At 39.3% G+C, this 24,068-nt stretch overlaps 2 pseudogenes; both read right to left on the minus strand.

The window, feature by feature from the left end:
- Positions 1–2,503: 2,503 nt before the first annotated feature.
- Positions 2,504–22,568, minus strand: LOC139982151 (uncharacterized; annotated as a pseudogene).
- A 322-nt stretch (positions 22,569–22,890) lies between these two features.
- LOC139982143 (uncharacterized) lies at positions 22,891–24,068 on the minus strand (annotated as a pseudogene).

Below are 24,068 nucleotides of genomic sequence, written 5' to 3' on the forward strand. Positions count from 1 at the left end.
CCCTCGAAGAGCGTATTTTTGTAGCGTCTAGCAACAACACATGCTGTCTTACGAATTACAATGTTCCTGGTTAAAGTCTTATTACGTAATCAAGAGCGTACTTGTATAACCTCCAGCAATAATACATGGACTATTTGCTGACAGCCTTACGACTGATAATGTTTTCATATAGCTTCATCAAAGGGATTGATTCGATGTCACCAAAACATGGTAACTTTAGAGAGCGTAGTTATCGTGATTACGTCGATGAATTGCGCATATAAATTGATAACGTACGTTATCAATTATAGCTACAGACGGTAATAGCGATTGTAACTCAATTAATAGGTTACAACTCTCAGAAGCTTCAAGACTCCACCCATGCAGGTTCATTTGGGTTTGGAGATGTAGATTGTTTTATTCAACAAGGCCATCAAAGGAGGGTAATTGTGTCGTCAAGATCGAATTTCCCGCGATCTACCAAAAGAACCCCAACAATGAGGGATATAAAATCCCTCCTGAATTTAAAAATCAAAACTCTTCACTGTTTTCCTCAAAATAGTGCGTAAATTAACAGTTGATACAAAGTACATGTTATTTGTTTCGGTCGATAATTCCTGTAAGTGACAGCTAGGGAAACTTCTCCGTAAGGCCATGTTAGTATACTATTCATTTGGACGATTTGATTACCAGTTAGCACTAACTTTTCATATCGATTTTGATTGTGTAAGAAGACATTTCAATAATTAATATGTTCACAATTAGGCTAAACTTTTTCATTTTACTCGTTTTACAGATGGATAGGCTATTCTACCACTTCCTGGTGCCTCGCAACGAGGGTAGAGAGCACCTGCGTAAGAGTACAAACACGCAAAATAGATTGGCCTGTATCTAAGCATCCCAGCAAATTACAGCGTACGGATAGCGTTACCGTGAAAAGGAACGATGGGTCAACGGGAGGTCGGCTAACCGTTCATATCAACGACCCATACAGAGGCCCATGATTTTTTTTTTCTAGTTATGCCTGAGGCATTATATGACCATTCGAGTCGGCGTGTATGTGTGTTTGCATGTTTATAAAGTATGTGCTGTATGTACCTTGATATGTATGTGGGTGTTTATTTTAATATGGGTTCCAACTTGTGACATAGACTTAAAATTTTCAAATATGTGATATCACAATGATAATGGCAACAAATGCAAAGCCAACTCAAAAAAAAAACATTTTGCTTATAGCTAGCTTGCAATGCAAATAGTATAGGTAAAGTCATAAGACAATATCCAAAATATCACGTGTAACAGGGACACCAAACATTATACATTCATCTAGGTCATTCACAGTAAAATCAGCATACACTGTTATATTATTTATTTTAACTTAGGTATTAAACATGGTCATAATCCAAGACATCAGTTATTGTCATGCACAACTATAATATTTTAGTAATTCTTGATTTAGTTTTCACACGTTACAAATTTTGGATATTTGGCAACTGTGAAAGTGATTTTTTTTTCTGTCATGTTGTCAATCCTTCATACTCACTTAAAATGTGTTTCCATATTATAAAATAATCATCTAATTCCCTCTGATATTGACATACAGCTAATTCAGAATACAATACCAAATATACCAGTGGCCAAATGAACAATGCCGAACGTGTAACGGGACGCCAATATTTTGGTGTCCCTGTTACATCGACATAGGCTTACAGGTATCTCAGTTATATATGTAGTTTGTTGATTTTTTATATTGATAATGATGCTGCATATTATATTATCTTTCCTTTACTTCTAAAGGTACTGTATTGTCTGTGCATTTTCTGCAAGAAAGCAATGCTATCAAGCTGATTTACAATTAATTCTACTGTAATCCCATAATTTATGTTTCACAAAATGAATGATAAAAGAGAAGGACAAGGAATGAAACAAAGAGGCTGATCAGAGAACTGTGCTGTCATGTTAAACTTTATATATAGTACAGATAAACACAACAAAATAACAATGTATGTTCAACTCCAATCATATGTACAAACAAATGTGAATCGCTAATATTCAACCACATAAATGGACGGTTAACAAAATTAGTGTACAATAAATGCGATATAAAAAACTCCATATAATAATTTCCTCAATTGTTCCCATTCAATACCAGTACTGGATAGATTCATTTAAATTTTCAAGATCCAAATTGAGTCATTTCATTACATTTAATGTCATTCATGTTCATCTGTTTCATTTAATAACATATATGAATTTTGCAAATAATTATTCACTAATCACTTTATCACTTTATTAATTAATTTCTTGTTGTTTTTTTTCATTTGCATTGTTCAGCCAATTTCAAATTTGTTTGCAGGCAATTGAGACAACAATGCTATGGTTAGCCTAGCTGATGAATGTAAATAATACATTTCTGCTTGGCATCATCAAGCAGGAAATTATAGCCGTCTCCATAACATACTAACCTTTATGGATCGAAACAGTTATGGCATCGTTAAGGTTGTTAGATCATTATAAACCAGTAACAAAATGTTCATAATGCATGAAGAAAAGCATTCAAATTGTAACATGAACATAAGGAAGGAAGGAACAATGTGTTAATAGATCCTAGAATGGTGAAACATGAAAAAAAGTATTAATAATGTTGATCACGATGCTATAGCTGTCCTAGGCATTGGATAAAATCCTGCAAGAAACTGCATAAACTTATTGTGTTAGAACCATTCTCATTTTGTTAGTGACATCCTTTGCTTGTATTGAGTTTAAAGCAAAGTGACGGCGACTTATCGGTAGAGGAGGATCATCAAGACCTGTTAATATTGAATCTGAAGACACAAGGTCTGTTTCCTCCTTCTCCGGCCAAATAAATTTATTGTAGGAGCCAGTGGGTTTCATGAAAGTGATAGAACAGGATCCGTTATCAACATCCGTGATAATACCTGGCCACCACTCTTCATCATATATTACAGCCACCCACTGCCCACGAGTCCACGTCTTGTGCAGAGGAACAGCTGAATGTTATGTCAAGGATATTTAAGATATGGTAATATGGTTTTAAAAAAATGTGTAGTGAATGCAGTCATCTGGGGTGGATGTAGTTAATTCACTGGGATTGTGGGAAGGAAAACTGCAACTTCACTGCACTACTGTAGTACGTATTACTTACTGATAGGTCTGAAACTGAAATGAATACTATAACAATAAAATATATTAAGGATACACTGCGGATGGCGTGGTTCGGCAGCTTCGGGCAATGGAGACATGTTTCCCTCAGGATGTGCCGTTGAAGTATCATCATCTACTGTAGTTATTAATTAAAGATTATGGATTGTTCGTGAACTTTAATACTTAATATAAAATCAAAATACAATTTAATGATCAAGTTATATGAACCCTGGCCGTCTCCATGGACTCTAAATATTGTACACACTAATTTTTTGGAATGGTGGGCTACCCTCCCCCCCCCCCCCCACACACACACTTCAAATCGGATATGATGCCAAGAATGAAAACAAATGTATAAAGGATACACTCCGGATGGCATGGTTGAGCAACATTAGGCAAGTTTCCCTCTGGACTGGTGGATGAAGTAGCTGGAATACCATGCCCACTGTAGAGACTGACTTTCTTCCACATCTTAACATAAAGAGAGTTTTCGCACAGACTATCGTTGTTGTCAAGGCATGGTGTACAAAAACAGCTCAGATTTCTGGTGGCAATGATTCCATCACTGACAGTTTTCACAGAGTGAAGCTTCATTCTTCCAGGAACTGTTTTTACAAGACGGTGATTCCTGTCACGATTAATATCTGATGATGGTACATAAAATATGGTTCTACGAAAATGTGTGCACATGTCAGATGAGGCATCTTTTGTCAGGTGGTCACAGCAATACTTGTACAAATCCTTACCACTTTTAATCACACATCTGCCAGTCTTTACAGCTGTAGATGCGTGACTTTTGATGACAGCACTCTCCCCATCACTGGCCCCCTTGCCATGCCTTGATCCGGTAAAATTATGCACAATGGGATAGCCAAAATCACTAGTAGCATAACTGATATCAGATAGAGGGCCCTTTGACTTATATTGTTGGCCACACCCATCTGAAAATCTATACAGTTTACTAAGTGTTAGGTGTCTGCTGTTAGTAAGATGATTGCATGCTACATTCTGAAATGCATTCACTGCATGAAAATCATGGACTAGATCATCTCTAATAAAGACCAGGCTCTCTGTGATTACATCAGAACACCCAGCACATCTATAGTAGGTGACAATTGGATGCACAGTGGCTGAATCTTGCGTCCAATATGCCCCTTGTACCTCATCTTGGTAAGCACATCTATAATTTTCGGCGAAATCAAGAATGCATAAGCAAGAATCTTGTGGAAGATTTCAGCGGATCAATTGCAGTTGTTTATTTTGCCACCCCTTGTTAAAGAGATGTTCTGCAAAGGGTATACCTTCTTCCTTCAATTCTGTGATAAGCTCACTCATGTTGCCAGACTTTACAATAAGGGTTCGTGTGCGTACATCAACCAACTTGTCCACCCCTTTCTGCACTTTCTGTGTGATAAGTTCCCATCGCTTCCACTCAACATTCTGTGTTTCCGTATGTAATAGTGGTTCAATGTGTCTATCAAGTTGACTGATACCACAGTTGGTGCATTTTCGTAGAACACATTGTGGATGGTGGAAATCTGCATCCAATTTATCACACATTGTGATACTTGCAAAGTGATATATGTCTTTGATGGGTGGTACTTTTACAGCTGCCAAGTGTGTGTTGATAACTTTCAGCTTAAGTGTTATGTTTTCGCAATATTCGCAAAGGCACCCCCTGTAATTTGCCTCTTTTTGTGTCTTAATATGCAGAGGCCTAAGCAAGAAAAACTTTGAAAGACTGATCTTGATCCGTGGGTTCAACAGTTTAAACTGGTGATAAGCCTTGGTCACTGAACAATCCATAATACTGGTGGGCTTTCCTGATTTTTTGCTGACCAGTTTCTTATCCGGTAACTGGTTGGCCACAGTTTCATAGAAATCTTCCACTACCTTCACTATTGACCTCTGTAGCTTTTTTTCTTCCCGCCTGGTGTTTAATGGCCTTGCTGATGAGCTTTCTGCTAACACCAATTTTTTTAGCAGTCGATCTCTGTAACTTGTATCGCTTCACTGAACTGAGTGTCGTTGCTAGAATCTTCCGTGCTTTTGAAAAACGAGATTTAGAAAGCCCTGCTGAAACTGCCTCCATCACAGCATCTTCGACTACTGTTGCTGTTGACTTAGCATTTTTGAAAGCTTCCATCTTTCTTGGTGAAGCTTTCTCCATTAAGTCCAGAGCAGTGGTAACATAGTGTGATGGACGTTGAGGCATGCCCCTTCTTGCCCTTTGCAGGCTTTTACGTCTTGCTGCCGGAGTTCTGACATCCAGGCCAATACTGTTCAAAGCTGATTTGGCTTGATGAATTTCCTCGGCCTGTTGCTTTAATGCCTGCTCCAATTCTTTCAATCTACATGCTTCTGTCACTAACTTTGCTTGCTCAACTGCAAGTTTTGCTGTCTTTTTTTTTTGCTTTTTCCATTGCATATTTATCTCTTCTTCTTTTGTTTATTTCAACTTTCTGTCTTTGTGTAAGCAGAGCACGCTGGTCTTTCTTTTTTTTTTCGCCAGTAAGCCCTTTCCTCTTCCACTCTTTGTCTTGTTTTTGGCTTATTTCTTTCCCCTTTAGAATTGTTTAGTGCAGCCTCAGCTTCTTTTCTTTTAGCCCTAAGCTTTTGCATTCTGCGAGCACACCCTTTATTATAATTTGTCTTCCTTTCTCTCATTTTTTCTAGTTGTTCCCTCTCCTCATCAGTCAAGTTCTTTTTACTTTTTAATTCGTCTGCCATCGCCATTTCTAAACGATACAGTCTGCTGTATATTTTGGCAGCATGCCGGCGCATATCTTGTCGTTCTTTTTTCCGGTCCGTTTTTCCCTTCCTTGGAGAAACCCTAATTCTTAACTTGAATGGGTTCATGCTGACAATTCCAAATCATGTATGCTGGAAGTAAACAGCAAAGGGAATTAGAACAGATAGGCACAGTATCCAACATTTTCTAGGGTGGGGGGTGGGAAACAGTTAGCCCGCCCCCCCCCCCATGACTACTGCCCGGCCTGGTGCACTAAACACAATTCCTTGAGCAAATCAAGCACAATCAAAATTCCTTTCTTACTTCTAAACTATATTTTTAAAACACTATAATATAATGGAAATAATCTTTTATACGGGTAGTAGCCTGCTGTAATTTTTTTTGTATAATCTGTCCAAAATTAATTTTTGAGTCGATTACTTATCGAACATGGAGCGAATAAAACATCGAAATCAACTTCTTTTTGTTTGGTAATTTTTGTAGTCAACCTTTTACCACACCAACCCCGAGGCGATAGGCGCCATACTGAATATGGAAAAAGAACCCAACGATAATGTAGTGTCGGACTAGGATAACATGTATACGATCGATGCAACAAAAATTTGGACAGAGCCTTCGGCCACAATGTACCATTTTTTATATAACCGGGCACATTTTGTGGAAATGAAGGCCCAGGCCCCAGGGTCAGACTAAGAGTAATATAAGAACAGGCTGGTAACCTATAAGCCTAGCCTACTGTGATAGTTGATACTGTAGTGATGATGCAAAACAAAATTGGACAATATATAGGCCTAGCCTATGGCAACTATTTTAAATATTTTATCTAACTTATCTAACATACATGTAGCTATGGCTAGGCTGGTTTGTTTATACTGCACGGTTGGCATTAGAATTAACGTTTCAGCATCAGCAGCGGGACTGACTAATTCCCCCCCCCCAAAAAAATTAAAGAATCTTAGTCTAACTAGCCTAGGCTATACCTACAACGTTGTGGGCATAGGCTAGGATCAAGTATGAATTCAGAGGATATCTCTTTTTTTATCGCATATAATGGGGGACAATTCCCCCTCCAATAAAAGTTAGCATCAACCCTACATACCGTACAGTGTGATAAAATGGTATGGCCATAGGCCTACGCTAATAATAATTAACGTTAAGCTAACGTAACTAACGCGGGCCTAACTAATGTAAATGCATGCCGAGACACCACATACTTTTGGGTCTCATGGTTACGTATTGAATGAAATTTTAATAAATCCATTTCGATTACTCGCAAATAAGTATCAAGTGCAACTTATTACAAAATAAACAAATAAATACGGTATAATAATGATATATCAAGCACTAAAGTACTCACGATGGTAAAATATTTGTCTGTAAATGTAATTCAAGCCAACGTAATTCTGTACACAACATTGCGTGGTTTCCAAATCAGATCTTGCCAACTTGTGATTCGTTTTGCCAGGTGTATTACGATGCGAACGACGTACTTTTATCCGATGTATGATAAGATAGACAACAATTAATTGTTCGCTCTAACAATCATAAAATATATATATTATTTATATATATTATGTTATTGTTTCATGTCTAGAAACGTAACATTTATAAAAGCGTAACGAGATGGACACAAATCACAATATAGATTACCTTTCTTAAGTTTCCTAAACAGAGGCTCAATTTGTTGTCGCAACGTTCCCGCCTGCGAAATTATTTTTCCCACTTCGACGCGGCCACATGGGCGTGGCTTATGAAATACGTCACAGGCCGGCAAGTTTGTGACTTCGACTTCGAGCTCTTACGTATATAGCTCTTTAATTATATACTGAGCTAATATACTCAGGCCCAATATACTCAGGCCTAAGACATGACTTCATGAGATCCATGATGATGTGCGACTGCTTCTCCCAGTCAATCGGGTCTTATGGAGCTCTTGAGGTAAATTCCATCACAAAATCAAACTGTGTTTGTTTATTAGATGTGTTATGAACCTCCCGTGTCAGGAAAAGTTTGGAAAAGAACCTCCCGTGACAGCAGGGTGTGGAAAGTTATAAATGAACCTCCCGTGGTATTGATTATTACACTTCATATTACAGCAGGTAGGCCCACTGACCTTTCAATGCTAAAAACCTACAAAGATACATGTATTGTATTGTGCCCCATATTGTTTTATCCATCATTCTAAATTATTTGTTCATTTATAAATGAGCCTACGTGCTTTCATCATTAGTTTACGTACGCTACTGGGTATTGTTACGGACTTGAAATATTCTACCCATTTTATTAAACAGTTGTCACTTGCGTCTGTATTAACTATAACCAGGGAGCTGTTACTGTTAGAGTAGCAGCTCCCTGCTATAACTATGACTAAATAGCAATGTCCCTCTGTACTATACTATTTACTATACTGGTACGTGTACTAGAATCCCTGACATGTAACTTAATTGAGAACTTTCAGCACCCAAACAAACACCCGAGAGATATCACTGCATAGTCTGTGACGTAGACCAATAAGCCGTAACAACGACCGATAGTCCACGCCCATTATGCTAATATGGCCGCGTCGAAGTGGGAAAAATAATTTCGCTTCCCGCCTTGTATGGCCTTACTGTCGTCTGTTTTTTCAATACGCTAATATGTTCATAGCGACTATCGTGTGAGTCTTACTAGTGAAAACCTAACTATCTGCACTGGACACAACATGTTTCTTACAAAAATTAATCTGCCCATAAATTATGAACTGAACACTGCATGATATTGATCGTTATTCTGAATTAATTTTGTGTACCTGCAAATATATGTAGGGCATAGTAAGTTGATGAACCCTATTTAATATTTGGATTATTATAACACAAAATCGCGTCTGTATACGTAACTTCGTGGGACACTAAATGTTACGTTTTCAGTTTAAAGTGGCAGTGTGCCAAAAATAAAGAGAACAAATCACACACCTGGAAGTTTAGTGTAGTATGGTTTATATGAGTTTTATTTATCATTTGAATAAAAATAATGGTTAATATGATGTTAAAGAAATAGGTGCTACAAGCTTTATAATTTTTGTAGAATATTTGTCACACTTATTTGCTATAAATTGTGGAGACACCACAACATGTTTGAAGCTACTAGCCCGTCTAAAACATGTGAACTATTAATAATGTTAATATTTATGTTCACTTGAACCATATGAATAACTTATCATGGATCAACTGGATTAGTATTAGCAGCTAATTAATTTGGGAAATGTTAGGTAATCTCCAGATATTAGTACTGGCCCCTATAAAAAAAGAAACACCCATGTATGTGACGCCTAAACTTGCAAAACGCAATCTCACGAACCGTAGATCAATTTAAGTTGATACTTACTACAATGATAGCCATTGATCCACGAATGATCCATATTGTTTTTGTAGTGCCATTATGATGTATGCATAGTCATGGGGTGGGAAAACCTTATCACGTACGGTTGGTGAGAATCTGCATTTGTAAGTTCCATATGGATATGCATGGTTCGCCACCCCAAATGATTTACTTATTAAATATTCTTGGAGGAAGGGGTCCAATCAAATTTTTAGCTAGTACCTAGCCATAAGCTCAGCTTAAGTAGGTCGGTTTGAATAGATAATGTGGCACACTGTGTAGACTGACCTTGCAGAGTGCGTAAACAGTCATGAGAGGTAATCACAAACGTACTTTACTTCTCAATGAGGAAAAATCCCAAACAGTGGCGAATGAACCACATAGAATTTTGTATTTCTGGTTTTATTAACATGGCCTTATTCCGTTTTGGAGGGGATCATGTCTGCGCTCGCTCCAACACCAATCGGTGTACTATCAATGAAGAACTCAAAAACTGTAGGTAAGCTACTGTATATTGAAGATGGTAGTTGGTTTTCGTCGAGTGCGGACGTGTTTTCGGCTGCTCTCTTTTCGTTGACCACACACGATCTGTTTTTACGTTGGCCTTTCAATAGTTTGTAGTTTGTTTAGTGTAGTTTGGCTTTGTTTCGTGGTTTTTGGTTTTAGAAGGTGCGTGGCTTGCCACACCCCTAGCTGTCATGGCGGTTCGCCGTGACAGCAAAGTCGTATTGTTGATATTTTTTACAGTTTTGCGTTGTGTTGGTTTAAAGCTCCCTGGAGAGGTTGACGCGCTTCGGCGTAAACCTCTCCGGGGTATGAATTGTTTTGATGTTAGATTCACCTCGGAGGCTGCCCGCGTCCGAGGCGTCCATGTGTTGGAGGGAGTTGGGGGACTGAAGGTCACACCGTATGATAATTCGGTGTGGGTGACAGTCCTCCATCTCCCTCTGGACATGTCTCAACAGGTTGCTGTGCGGACACTGGGGCGTTTTGGGAAAGCGACCGGCTTCGAGGAGCCGGAATTCCTTGAATGTAAGGTTGTCAAGACCGGGACTAGACGAGTTAGAATCGAACCCAAGTCCGATAATCCCCTCTACCTTGTGGGCTAATGGGCACAGGGCCCACATTGCATACCCGGGCCAGCCCTCGCACTTGTTGGAGGTGTGGGCTAGAAGGACATGAGGCCAGGTTGTGCCCGAACAAGCGGTGTAGCCGCTGTTTACAGGTTGGGCATACCCTGGCCGAGTGTAAAGGAGACAGGTTTGCAACTCGTGTGGGAAAACGGGCCGTCTCGCCCGTTTATGCCCAGACCGCTGATACGCCGCGAGAGTGGCTACGGGCGTGGTTGAAGCGGTCCCTGTCCCGGCCTCTGACACCTCACCACCTGATGTTCCCGTCATCGCCCCAGTGTCCGACACTAGCGCCCCGGTGGAGGCTTCACGAGGAGTTAAGAACTCTGCTAGCTCGTAGGAAAAGGGGGAACACTGCCAGGGGCCTGAAAAGACTCGTATTGGGGAAACTTCGCAGGTAATGCGCAAGCCTGTCGTCTACCCCGGATGAATATTGGAGTCAGTTAGTTCTTAGGTGTGGGGGGGGGGGGGGTTGTGTGGTCGTTACATAATATGGGTTAGGGGGAGTTTTGTTTGTGGTTTGGAGTTGACTTTTTGGGGCTGGGTTGTACATTGAATGCTGCATTGTATACGTTTGTGGGTTTGTGAGAGGTTTCTGTTCGGTTGGGTTTTGGTGGTTGTTTAACAGACTGGGATTGTTTTTGGTTTTGTTTGACCTTTGGTCCGTGTCCGTTTTCTTTGCAGGTAAAAAGACAAGATCTTCTTCTTTCCAGGCTAAGTCACATTCTTAACTTGTTAACACTCATCATTGTTCATTGACTGATTGCCACGGAAGTACAGCAGATTCTGAGCATGTGGTCGAATTTCATATGCAAGCCATTGAAAAACTTGCAATGTTGGTATGCCAGTGTACATTTTTACTAACTCATTGGAATGTGCTATATGTTGAATAGAAAAACGCTTATGTTGCAAGAAACTTTCTTCAAGTTTAGTAATGTCTTCCCTTGCCTTCTGTAAGATTTGTTCTACCTCTAAACGTTCATACTCCATTTGGGTAAGCTGATGTTCGAGGTCTACTACCTTTTTCTTTGAACACATAGTACAGGTAACTTTACTGCAAGAACAATCACAATTGTGACACGAATAATCATGATCTCCAGTGGATATGCGAAGTGATTCTGTCAACAATTCCACAGGGTCCACTTGTATCCCAATGTCCACAAATCCTGATACGCTTAATGTTTGATGCTGCCTCTTTGGTGTTTGCTTCATAGGTGTTTCTGAACTTCATTTAAGTTCACGTCTCTCTGGCTTTGGGGTCTCTTCATAACCAGTAAGATATAATGTTGGATGGGGGTCATCATCATATGGTTGGCCATACTTAAAATGATTGCTGCACACTTTTGTGTTAGCTGGCACAGTATAGCTCTCTTGTTTGATCATCCGAGTCCAAATTCTGTAATATTTGGGATTCTTGCACTTGTGGAATTTTATACCATTGACAGCATTGGGCATAATTTTCATCCTGTATGGAAAAAAATGAAAGGTCTATTTGTAAATTTTGTCAAACATTTTCAAAGTAAAATATTAACAAACCAAATAAAAGCCAAAAAATCCAAAAACATAATACTTCATTATTAGACCCCACTTTTGTTTAACTGAGAAACCAAGAGTCAAAAGATTTGTAAGTGAAGACATGATTGTAAGTCTACATATCAATTTTTATTTAACATTCAAATTTGAAGAGTAAAACTCTGGGATTCACTAGATGACAAGCCTCCAAACTTTATTGTTTACAAGGTAGTGTACCGCATTCATTTCTTGATAGGTTCCTAGCCAGGGCCTTATGACTGGTTTATAAAACTGCTGTGGCATCTTTATATGACTTTACTTGTTAAAAAGCGATGTCAAATATTCAATCAAACCAAACCTTCGGCCTAAAAAATTTGACTGCTGTCCCCCCCAAAAATTAAAATTTTTGGACCCCCATCTCATACGCCGATGAGCTATAATTTTATATAGCATTTTCTTCTCATTTCCCCAGCCAATGGATTATCAAATCGCTGTAGCATCTTTGTATTTCCTTAGCTGTTAAATAAGAATACTCGAAGTAAACCAAACTTTATCATTTAGAACCAAGTATTTTAAATGTTATCATTTCTTTCTTTTGTTTTTTCATTGTTTTTTTTTAATTGTTACTGCATCTTATGTTATGTACATAGACTCTGTTGAAAATAAATTGCTTCCATTTTCATTATCTTTAAACTGTATTTACTACCTTAATACTATTATATCACCCCAGCCCACATCTATCAATTCGCACATGTGAAGCCACACCAATAACCCTCTATAGGGTTTCACACTATGGTGTTTCCTGTAACCAATTTTTTCCTTTAGGAAGAGAGCTTAGATGTAAAATGGTGCTATCATTTTCCTCTTTTCAGGTCTGCTAATAAAGAGATTTTGTAATGAAATTTTCAGTCCTTCAATTTTTTTTTTAAATGGACTTTCTGGTGCAAGAGAGTTTTAGAGTCATTTTCACTGATTTTAAGTAATATTAGTTCAAAATGGCAGTACAGTATTTTTCAGTGTTATCACTTTTATCATTAAAGCACTAGCAAATACACCGTTGCAGCAGGCGTTGCTTTTATTGACTACAAGAAACAACAAACTCAATTCATTGTTTTATCACTGAATATTTTATTCAAGAAAGTCTGGAGTAGAAGTAGAATATAGAAAGTGGCTTCAGTGAATTCACTCATCTTCATCACCGGAAGACTCATAAGTGTGGTCCTCCACCAGCATCGCCCCGTTCCTTCTTCTCTTCTCCTTATTCCAGCAATCGTATGCTAGAGGGTAAGGAAATGAGGCACATGTGTATCGGCATGAGCACAGCCGGACCAGCATATCTAGATGGAGTGACTTCAGGCGGTTTCGGTACGTTGTCTTGATTCGGTTTTGTTTGCTGAAACAGCGTTCCACTTCTGCTGTGTTTCACATGAATGTCAGGCTAATGTCGGCCAGAGTCTGCATTCTTGGATATGTCTTATATGCTGGACTGCCTAACAATTCTAAACACACCTGAAAAGAATAAAATAATCCCAAATCTGTAAGAAATACTATTTACCTAATGTACATAATTTCAGCCCCTGAGTACTAATTCTATATTTGCAAAAATATAGTAATCGGTTTCTTGTACCTTCTCCATAGAGTCCCCACGATGTGATTCTGATAGTTCGTACTTTAATGAATCCCACTCATCTTCCAGTTCATCCTGTGTGCAGTTTAGCTTCGTAGCTACCGCTCCCACAGGGCTTCCAGCTGCTCATTTCCATAGGTAGCCAGCTCTTCATCATCAGGCAAGGATTTCCCATCCAGAATGCTAAAGCATTTGATTGTCAGTCTCTCTGGGAATCTGGCCTCTAAATTCTCTATGAGTTTACCCACCTTTTGTGTTAAATGGATAAAATATCATGATGAGAAAAAAAATGTCATTTAATATATTACTCTGAAATTCTTTATATTCTTTATGAAATTACAATACTGTGTAACATTTCTCAACAGTTACAATGCCAGTGACTGTGTCATTGAATTAATAACAACAAGAGAGGGAACACCTCTTACCAGACTCTTCACATCGGAGTAGAATAGGCCTTTTGCATTCTCGTTGTCAACTTCGTCCAATGTATTTCTTATCTCTCTGCTCCAAACAACCTCCCCCGATGTCGGATACCGAATTTACAGCCACTTTACTTTGCTCTGCACCTTTGATTGAGCCTGCATGGGTGAGAGGTGTACATCTTGGAAGGTCTGGTTGAGTGCACTGAACGATGCCAATATCTCCCTCGGGAATATGATGAGCAAGAAATACCTGTAAATCAAGCACTTAAAAAATATAATAGGAATTTTTAACAATAAAAGTGTAGAAAGAGAAAACGCGTGTAAAAATGGAGAATGTACATAAGTGAATATGTAGGTCTCTACCTGTCATTTCTTAGGAGTCTCAGGATACCAGTGGCAGTGGGTTCACCGTGGTCTGCAGCAGCCTCACTCTCAAGAATATCTTGAGGACTTGATTTGAATCAGCCACCGCCTTAAGTGCCTGATATCTGCTAAGCCATCTCACTTCATGGATTCTTTTCATTCGAATGCTCTTCATGTCCAGTACTTGGAATACCTGTTATTATGTTTTTTCTTATGTAACGAAACACCTTTTATTTCTAATGAAGCTAGCCTTCAGGCACTGACATTGAATAATGATGACTTTTGTAGAAGTGTCAAGGATAGATAACCATCAACAGCTTCTCCACACGTTTAAGAAATGGTACCGACGCATAGGCCTTTCCTACATATAATGCTTCTCTGTGAGCCACACAGTGCATTTCTAGACACACTCGATTTTTTGCCTGTTATATGAAACAAAGGAAGAAAAATTAAACATCATTAAATCACATTTTCATTATTGTTCATTCAATTTGCACCATTATCAGTTTGAATAATGTGGTTGTAGCCTGTGTCAACTGCTTTTCACACAAGGGGTTGTTGACTTGTTGTCATCCACTTAAATGTAATGCACTAATAGGCAAACAGTCACATGCATGTAATAACGAACCTTGATTTTGGCCTGTACTCCATTGCATTTTCCCATCATCACTTCGGCTCCATCTGATGTGAACATAAACATGTTTTTCAGCTGTATCATGTTCCTGGAGAGAAAGGCCTCAATAGCTGAAATCATGTGGTATAATACACATTTGTTTAAATATATGAATAGACAATAGTCACAATACTCACACCAACTCTGTAATTCGCATACGTTGCCAAATGCTTGGTCATGGTAATATCTGTTGACTCATCCACCGCAAAACAGTAGTACTTTGCAGTTCTCAACTCCTCGAGAATCTTATTCTCTACAACATTCATTGACATGACAAATTCCGATCCATAGTGTCGACCTCTATGGGTCTCTGGCAGCTGAACACCATGGCTTTCAATCAATCTGAAAGAACATATTACTAGCAGGTGAAGTATGAATGATATTCGTAATGTAACATAAATTAGACGCACTGGCTTTAGTGTGATTAATTTAATAACAGTCGATGGATAATATATTTACTTGGTGCAATAAGCATGTCTAAAATGACTATCACTTCAGTCAATTTGAAATCTAGTCCATATATTTTTCGTAGTGATAAAAGTTAAAGAGATTAGGTCCCATCGATGATAAATCGCTAATTGTCTTACCTATGTCATGTTTCTGTCTTTAGTATTGCCAACTGCTCACTAAGAAAGTAGACGTCTTTCATTAGATGTATTATTCCATCTTTGCATGATCCCTGCAGGTGTATAAATTGTGCTGCCGCTTCTCGTTGAAGAGGCACGGCCAATGCACCTGTTTCTGTTTCGTGCTTCTGTTTCGTTATGCCGTGACAGATACTCTTTCCGCCACCCCGATTGTAGGCGCTCTTTACCAAGAGCATAGTCAGATTTAACAGCACTATCTCTGTAAATACTGATAATAAAAAGTTGGGAAAACATGATAAAAGCAAACATGTCGTTTGTAAAACGTGAAGGCATATCAGCCCGCACATCACCATAATTAATAGTTTGTCTTGTCAAATGAGGAATTGAGGATCTACAATCGTTTCTTTTCAGTGAAGTATAAGATTCATATGAAAACAAGACGGGCAAAATTCCCGCCAAATTATTTTATTGAACCAAAATTCAATCGGTTAATGTTTTCGTGATTTTTCACGATGTTATATCCAATATCTGATTTGAAAATGAGGCATGGAACCCTGAGTTTTATTTAAACGATGATTTCTAAATAATAACAAATTAGTTCGTTGCATATAACGCTTTTACTTTTACAAGCTTAATTTTGCTAAAATAGTTCACCACGGGCTATTTTGGAAAATGAAAAGTTTAAAACGCCCCCTTAAAGTAGAACGATAGTGACAAAAAAAAAGTCTCATTTTCATATATAATGTACTTTATATGTTACCAAGCAACATGTTTTTTTAATTTTCCAAATAGCACACCGGAAAGTTATAAAAAAGGGAATTAAAACATCGTTATTCCGTCTCCGTAATTTAGGAATTTGCAAACACTGCAACGACCTTGAACAGCCCTCAGGTCAGTGAATGACGTCACTGTGATGATCTTTTCTGTTGTGAACTGTTCAGTAAGAAGCTGTGCGTTCATTTCGTGTCAGCATAACTGTTATTTTCCGGCGTAATGTTGAAGACATAAATAGATAATGAATATCATGGTGTTTCTTGATTTCTTCACCACGTGTTTACAATTTTTAACCAAATTTGCGGCGATTTCGCAACGATTTCCCAATATCTGAAAGAGGTAACTCGCAAGCTGACCCAAAGTAACGTAAATCTCAATGATCACGTTTTTTGGCGGGTTTTATACAGAGTGATGTATGAATGTGCTCACTTACCAGTCAAACTGGCACAATAACAATAGTGATGATAGTCTCAAACGTAGTTTAGTATAACATCCGAAAGAAAATCCCAAGTTGTAAACAAAGTACATTCGCTTGTATGCACTAGGCCTAATGTAAAACATAAACGTTCCTTGTTCCGTGCGTCATTAAATCCAACAGAAAGGTTTCACTGAGCTTGAAATACAACCGCATTTGAACTCAATCGAGTAGTTAGTCTAGCTCGAACAATTTTCTCACTACATGCAATGCCTATTGCGTTTATTGACATGCATGCCTCGTGGTTTGGGCTTGAGGAGGAATCGTATTCTAGCCCAACTTCACGTAGGTCCGCAAACGGTACTTTCACACTGTGCAAACATAAGTGACAGTGTGCGCTACCGTAAGTAATACTTACACGATGTTTTGTTTCGCTCGAGCATACACACATTTCAAGTGGTTTGGAGGGTATGAACACATCTCTGCCCAAACACTCTGCCTTAGCGACGTCCATGCCCCAATTGAAATTTGCACGTGGATTCTCTCCTCACATAGTCATTAGGTTGTTCACGTCTGACATCTCTTCCAGTTCCAACACTTACTGTTGCATTTATCTTTCAAACTTTTTTTACTTTAGTGACCTTGCCACACGCAAATTTCAATTGGGCCCGAGATGGCTCTATGACCAATTATTCCGTAATTTACATTGGGGCAGTCGGCTTCACTAAAACGACAAGAAAAACCAGGAACAATAACACCTTATTAAAATTAGACCGTTAAATGTCTCACGCAGTGTATCAAATCTCAAATATAGAGTAGGTTGTGTAATATGGAAACCAACTAGAATACTCTCTCAAATAAAATCGTATTTTTTCGTCGATGCGGAAAAATCACTATCGTTAATCTTTAATGTATTTACGAGGGCTTTTTCAGGTTTAGGGGGGCTCTTTTTCAGAGTTCAATATGCTGTTTACGAAAATGGTTGTAAGCATTCATCAAGATCAGGTTAGAACATTTACCTTCTTCGTAGCCAGCTGCGACGGAATAGCAAATTCATTAAAATTTGCGATCGTTTAGCAAATAACGTCAATCCACTGAATAAATGACGAAAAACCAATAACCCCATCAACTGAAATAGAAAACACATTATACCGTTGAAAAGTAATGGAAGTTAAACCTTCAATCCATCGCCACAGCAACGGTGTACGTAAAATACAACATTCCCTCTTTAAGACATAGCACATCCCTTCCAAACAACTGCCGATTAGCAGCAAATTGAAAGATGTAAACAAAGCTACGGATTTTTTTTTGGCAAACCGATGGTTAGGCTACATTTGCCATTGCATTAGTGTGGTTTTTAGGCTAATATTTGGTCGAAGTTTAAAGTATTTCATGGATATTTTAGTTCTAGCTAACTGCGTCACAATTTCAGCGAATAAAGGGATGCTTAGGCTAGATTTTCCCGTTGACTACGAGTGGTGTTCGGCTACCATGCGCGCGACGATAGTAGCAAGAAATATGTAAACAAAGCTACGCAAAGTATTGTTATTTAAATTTTTGGCAAACCGATGGTTAGGCTACATTTCCCATTGACTTAGTGTAGTTGTTAGGCTAATCACGAACGACTGTATTCATTGTACGTGTATTCAGTATACGCTGGGTCTGGGTGATAAGTAGGTCACTCGTCGTGACTGATAACTTATTCGTTTCTTCTGGAATCGACGAGAAATGGTGGCGCTATTCTATTTTAGCGATTACAAATTTCCAGAACATACGGGAAGTTGTTTTTAGCAGGTGACCGGATATCGTCGACCAATGAACGTTGAACTATCAGTTGTATCTTCGAGACATGGATGATTCTCGATGTTATTCCGTCAGGATTCCTGGAAAAGAACTTTTGGGAGATTGAAGCCCGGCTATAGATAAGAAGAGATATTTTTCCGATGTAATTATCCAGTCGAGTCAGGTTTTCTCAATAAACCTACGAAGGAGAATTGTGAGAAGAAATTCATCTGAGATAAAAGATTAATTATCGAGGGGACGGACGGAGGAACCGGTGGACTGTTTGTTTATCAGATTGGTGCGTCGTTTAATCGGACGGGCGTGACTTCGGCAGTTTTTCGGAGTTCACCCAGGAGGAAGCCATCCTTGGGATACAACGTTGAGTCGAATTGGACCAGCGGGGAACGGTTTTGCTCCTGACCAAGTCACGGGATACCAGCCTACGAGGGATACTCCCGACATCGTTGTTGGTGAGGCAAGGAGTTCAGCACAGCCTACGAAAGGAACCGAGAGCCGGCACGCGCCGCGTAAGATAAGTTGAAGTAATCTTTTAAGACTTTAACGGCCGTATAATATTGTCAAATCTCTGTCATATTCAAAATTTATAGTACCAAGAATCCTTGAACAAATCAGTAGAGATCGTATCATTGTTAATATAGGGTTTCTTTGTTTAACTTTCAGAAACCTCTCAGTAGTCTTTTGGTCCTTCGAGTTTACTTCCCTGAATCTATCTGAAATTGTATTTTATCGGCTTGGAAGGCCAAGGGAAAACCCGGGGTCGCAACAGAGGGGGCGCTAGAGGGTGCCATTTTTTTTTTTATCCCACGGAAGTTGTGACACTAACATGTGGTCGAAGATTGCCGTTTTTCTTGGATATATTTATTTTTTATTTGCGACACAACTAGAGCGGATAAACAGATGGCTAGGTTAGATTTCCATGTTGACTTAGTGTGAAGCAAGGCTAACATGTGGTTGGAGATTAGTGTGGATTTTAGGTTATTGTCGCTGGATCAGAAAGATAAGGGAAGAATTTCCAGAGTCAGATGGACGATACACCGGATTTCGTGATAGTTGTGTCAGTGAAGTTGTTGATGCTCTTAGCTTAGATTAAAGCAAGTAGAAAAATTGTGTGAATTGATAATTACTTTGCAAGTTTAATACTTCAAATGACAAACATTTGACACCTTAGTGATATGTTGCATAAGAAATACCTCAAATTTCAGGATTTTTTTTATTTCCATGTCAGTTTTTTCGTAGTCATTACTTCTATAACTGGATTGTTTCATCTGATGTTCCGGGCAGGGATGTAGCGGGGGGGGGGGCGACTACTCCCCCCTTTTCAGTGTCGATTTTCTTTTAAATTGTCGTTTCTTAGCATGGTATCTTTCAATGCTCTTTTTATCTTGAATACTCGTCAGCTCCGTTAACTTGATTATAATCGAAATAACATTCACGCCTACTAATCCAACTACTTGGGCTACTTAGTTTGGCAGATGCAATTACCTAAATGTAGCCTATTGCCTATTACAAGCCTACAGTTGTCCACTGCGTAATAAAATACATATTGCTTACTCGCACTATATGGAATGTCACAAACCGTACGCACAACAACGTCGACAACGTTCGTTCTCATCCTTTCTATGATTTGTCCTAAGTTGTACTAACAGCATGTATGTCATGAAGCTGAGCTAGCAATCTTTCATGATACGCACTTCCTAAAAAAATTATAACACTGCGATAACGATATTTTTTTTTCACCACTGCATATCTGACTATATTACAAAATATGAAAGTTTATATTGTCCATCAGTTAAGTTCGTCAAATGTATTAAAAGTGCAAACATTGGACAATAAACAAGAATCATCCTTTGGAAAAATTGTTAAAGAGCAGTATATAGCTGATATATAACGTAAAAGAAGAACATGTAAACGATTTCAAACAGGGAATAAAGTTTGCTGATAATATGATCAGGGGGGTAGCCAGTATCAAGCACTGTAGGCCAGGGCCTACACTGGCAAAGTTATCCTTTTGTTTTTTGTTTAAAAAACCCATAATTCAAATTTGTATGCCTGCTAGACGAGTAAGAGTCTACACAGGAAAAACTGTTATAATGTTTCACTTCAGAAATTGTCATCAGATGACAAACGTGATATAGCTCTCGCCTTCTCTTATTAGGCTTACTAGCTACAGTTGTATCAAAGACAAGGCCTACTGCTTATAGTTTTATCGAAGACATTTCTGGCCTATCTTTGTATCTATTGTAACGCCGCCAACGTCTGGTTTTACACGTCTCGAAACCAACTGGAGGAGAGTAGGGGAGGTAGATGGGAGACGGGTACAGATTAACTCTAAATCAATAGGCAGACACCAGAGTTGTATGTTTAAGAAAAGTATAATTTCTCATCTCGTTCTACATCTACAGTGTAATATAAAATATTTACATTTGCGCAATATAACGTACTGGGGTCGGGCACAACCCCAAGGATACGCAGGCATATCACTGGGGCTGCGCAAGGGTCGGGCAGTTTAAACGTCGGCAATCCACCGGTGTCGGGCAGCACAGGCTTCGGGCATTCCGCTTGACTCGGGCAGCGCAGGTGTCAGGCAATCCGCTGGACTTGGGCAGCGCAGAGGTCGGGCACTCTAAAATGCTTAAACACATTTGTTTGGACTTAGCCAATATCAAAGGCTTTACCACGAGCCGCCGGAAGGAAAGTTCCTCGTCTTGCACTCGACCGACTCTCCGACTCACTCATTTACGAAAGAACCCTGATTAAATACCCCGGAAATAACCCCCGTTTACACACGTCCGTACATAAACTGTAAAAAAAAAAATGCTTACACCAATCAGGGACTACCTGTATATATCTATAGTGAGCTGCGACCAATGGGATCGACTCACACACCCACCGCCGTGCCTGCCTATGCCAGTCACGGGAATACATCGATATAGCAAAATTACGTAATCAGTTCCTGTTCCGGATAAACATCTCTCGTTACCTCCGCGGAGCGCAACAGATGTAACCCCTGAGGGAACGAAAAGTATCTCACTAAGGAAAGGTCGTAGCTTTCCGCTACACTATATACAAGTGTCAGAGGTTGACTACTCTGTACATGTACCTTGCTAATTTGAAAAACATTATGTAGTATTGAATTACGTAGTCTTTTAACTCGTTTGTTGTTAGGGTTTAAAAGTGATATTGAATGAGGTGTCTCAAGTTAGCAAGAGGCCAGGGGACCAGAATGAACACTCTGGAAGGGCCGTTTCCGGCCATCTGGGGGGGGGGGTGTGTAAAACCAACAATTTTCTTGTACGCTCCGAGCCAACCGATGGTGGCGCTCCGCTCAGATAGTCGTGCCTACAAATATGAAAATCCATATCAATCGCCAAAAATGCCCTCCCCCCTTCAAATTCCCGGCAACATCGCTGGTTCCGGTGAAGTGGATTTTACTCCCTGGCAACCAGAAATTAAGCTGGTCACGCCCGGCTGGCAAGTAGAACACTGCCCCCCCCCCCCCCCCACAACATGTAGTGCCACCCAAGCACCCTCCTCCAATCATATATCCAAAGCAATGCTTATACTTAAAAAAAAAAATCCACTTTTCATGAACAATAAAACACAAACATAGTTTACTTGCATAATTCAAAAGCTGTATTACATAGATCCGATAGTATTCTAAACAAGACAGTAAATTAAAGCTGTTTATATAGCCTTAAGATTCCCCAGCTTTATGAAAACGTGACTTCAACTTGGTTACCAATGCTGCTTTGCCCGGAAACTCTATCCTTGCAACGTTCTTAGGTAAATTACGTACTGGCATCGGCAAAACAGACATTGTTTGCATTTTCAAGGAAAAAACATTTTCCAAGAGATGATAAATAAAATCGGACCTTTTTTCTACATAAACTGGCTTAGCCTACCACTTCTTTTACGCTTTGGAATACACAACTCGATATCGCTTAGCACCCTTAGCTGCAGACACTTTGTTTGGCTTCTTGATGGTAGCCTTGAGGCCTGTCACAATTTCTGTTATGGTCTATGATTGCAAACTTGCCATCGTATTGGGAAAGTCGAATTCTTGCCTTTTGGGACAGTACTTCAGTAGTGCTCCATGAAAAAACTCAAGGCTCCCTCCTGTATGGCATGCTTTTGTTAGCTTATGAATGTCTCTCAGCAGTCGCTTTTTCATGAGTACATCCTTCATGGCATTGTGTGTTGCAGAATCCTGTTTCAGCCAGGCAATTTCAACCTCTGCACTATCTTCGATTTGTGGATGGGCACATTTTTGTAAACTTTTCACAGGCTGCTTTTTACGTGCTAAGAAACGGACACGGACCAAAGGTCAACCAGTAAACTTTTCACAGGTATCCCAGCTGTGATTATTCACGATGAGGTAGATTACGGAAGAGAACTTTTCTACCAGTAACTAGGCATCCCCATTACAAGTTTGTGCAGACCACCACAAATGATTTGAGACGGCCTATATTCATGGGGCCAGGTCCTGAAGCTTTCTTGTTGCATTTTGCTATAAGCTTCTTTACGGACAATGCAAGGTGCCATGCATCATACTGATGGTCGATCTCTGAGTATTCTGTCCTCATGACTTCTGTTATGCCAGTGTGATGATCTGTGGCAACACCACACACCTTTACATTAGAGTCCAAAATGTAGTCCAGGCATCTCTTAAAACCCACTTTCTCCATTGCAACTAAGCTGGTTGTTTCGGACACCTGCACCAGTTCGCTCCAAACAATCTTTTGGGTTGGTGTAGGTACAATATTTGGCATTATAGCCTGGGGAGTCACACCTTCCATAACCCGATAACTGGACAGTCTGTCCATGTAGCTTTTGGAGAATGGCTCTCTGCTCAGTTTGAAAGGCATTGTCAATCACTGGATGGAGAAGTGTCTTTTGGATGCTGTAGTAAGTTGTCTTCCCAATGAACTCCAACTCTAGAAAATCTGCAAATTGGGACAACTTGGAAAAAGTATTTTCGCTGAAAAGCAATGCAGCACTCACTATGAAATTGCCAGCTGGAATAGAACCTGCCATTGGCTGCGACCTCCAATCCAGCACCATATGCCCAGTCATGCAAAACAACTTAACCCTGTGTAATGTGCCAATGTTCTCTAATTTCTGGATATCAGTGTCATACTTGATGGAAATCCTACATTTCAAGTGGAAAAAAAAGAAGAATTTGTAGCATTAAGAAAGGATTGGTAAAAATGAAATTTCACCAAATAATTACTTTCTATAAAACCATTTTTAGAAGTTTAACTGAGGGTACAAAAATGTCCAAATACAGGTTTTTAATTGTAAATGTATAATATATGAACTTGACATCAACTACATCAATTACATCACTGCTACAAGGGTCCATGCAATATGTATGATCCAACTACCCAGCATCAGATGAAAATTAGGTACCAGCATCGAAACATTCTATCTCTGTTTGTGTTGATATCGTCACAGTCTCCAAGTCAGTCTGTACAGCCACTTCTTTGTGTGAAAGCCTCTTAGATAAACG

This window comes from Apostichopus japonicus, chromosome 16 (genome assembly GCF_037975245.1).
Source record: "Apostichopus japonicus isolate 1M-3 chromosome 16, ASM3797524v1, whole genome shotgun sequence".
NCBI classification, from domain to species: Eukaryota; Metazoa; Echinodermata; class Holothuroidea; order Aspidochirotida; family Stichopodidae; genus Apostichopus; species Apostichopus japonicus.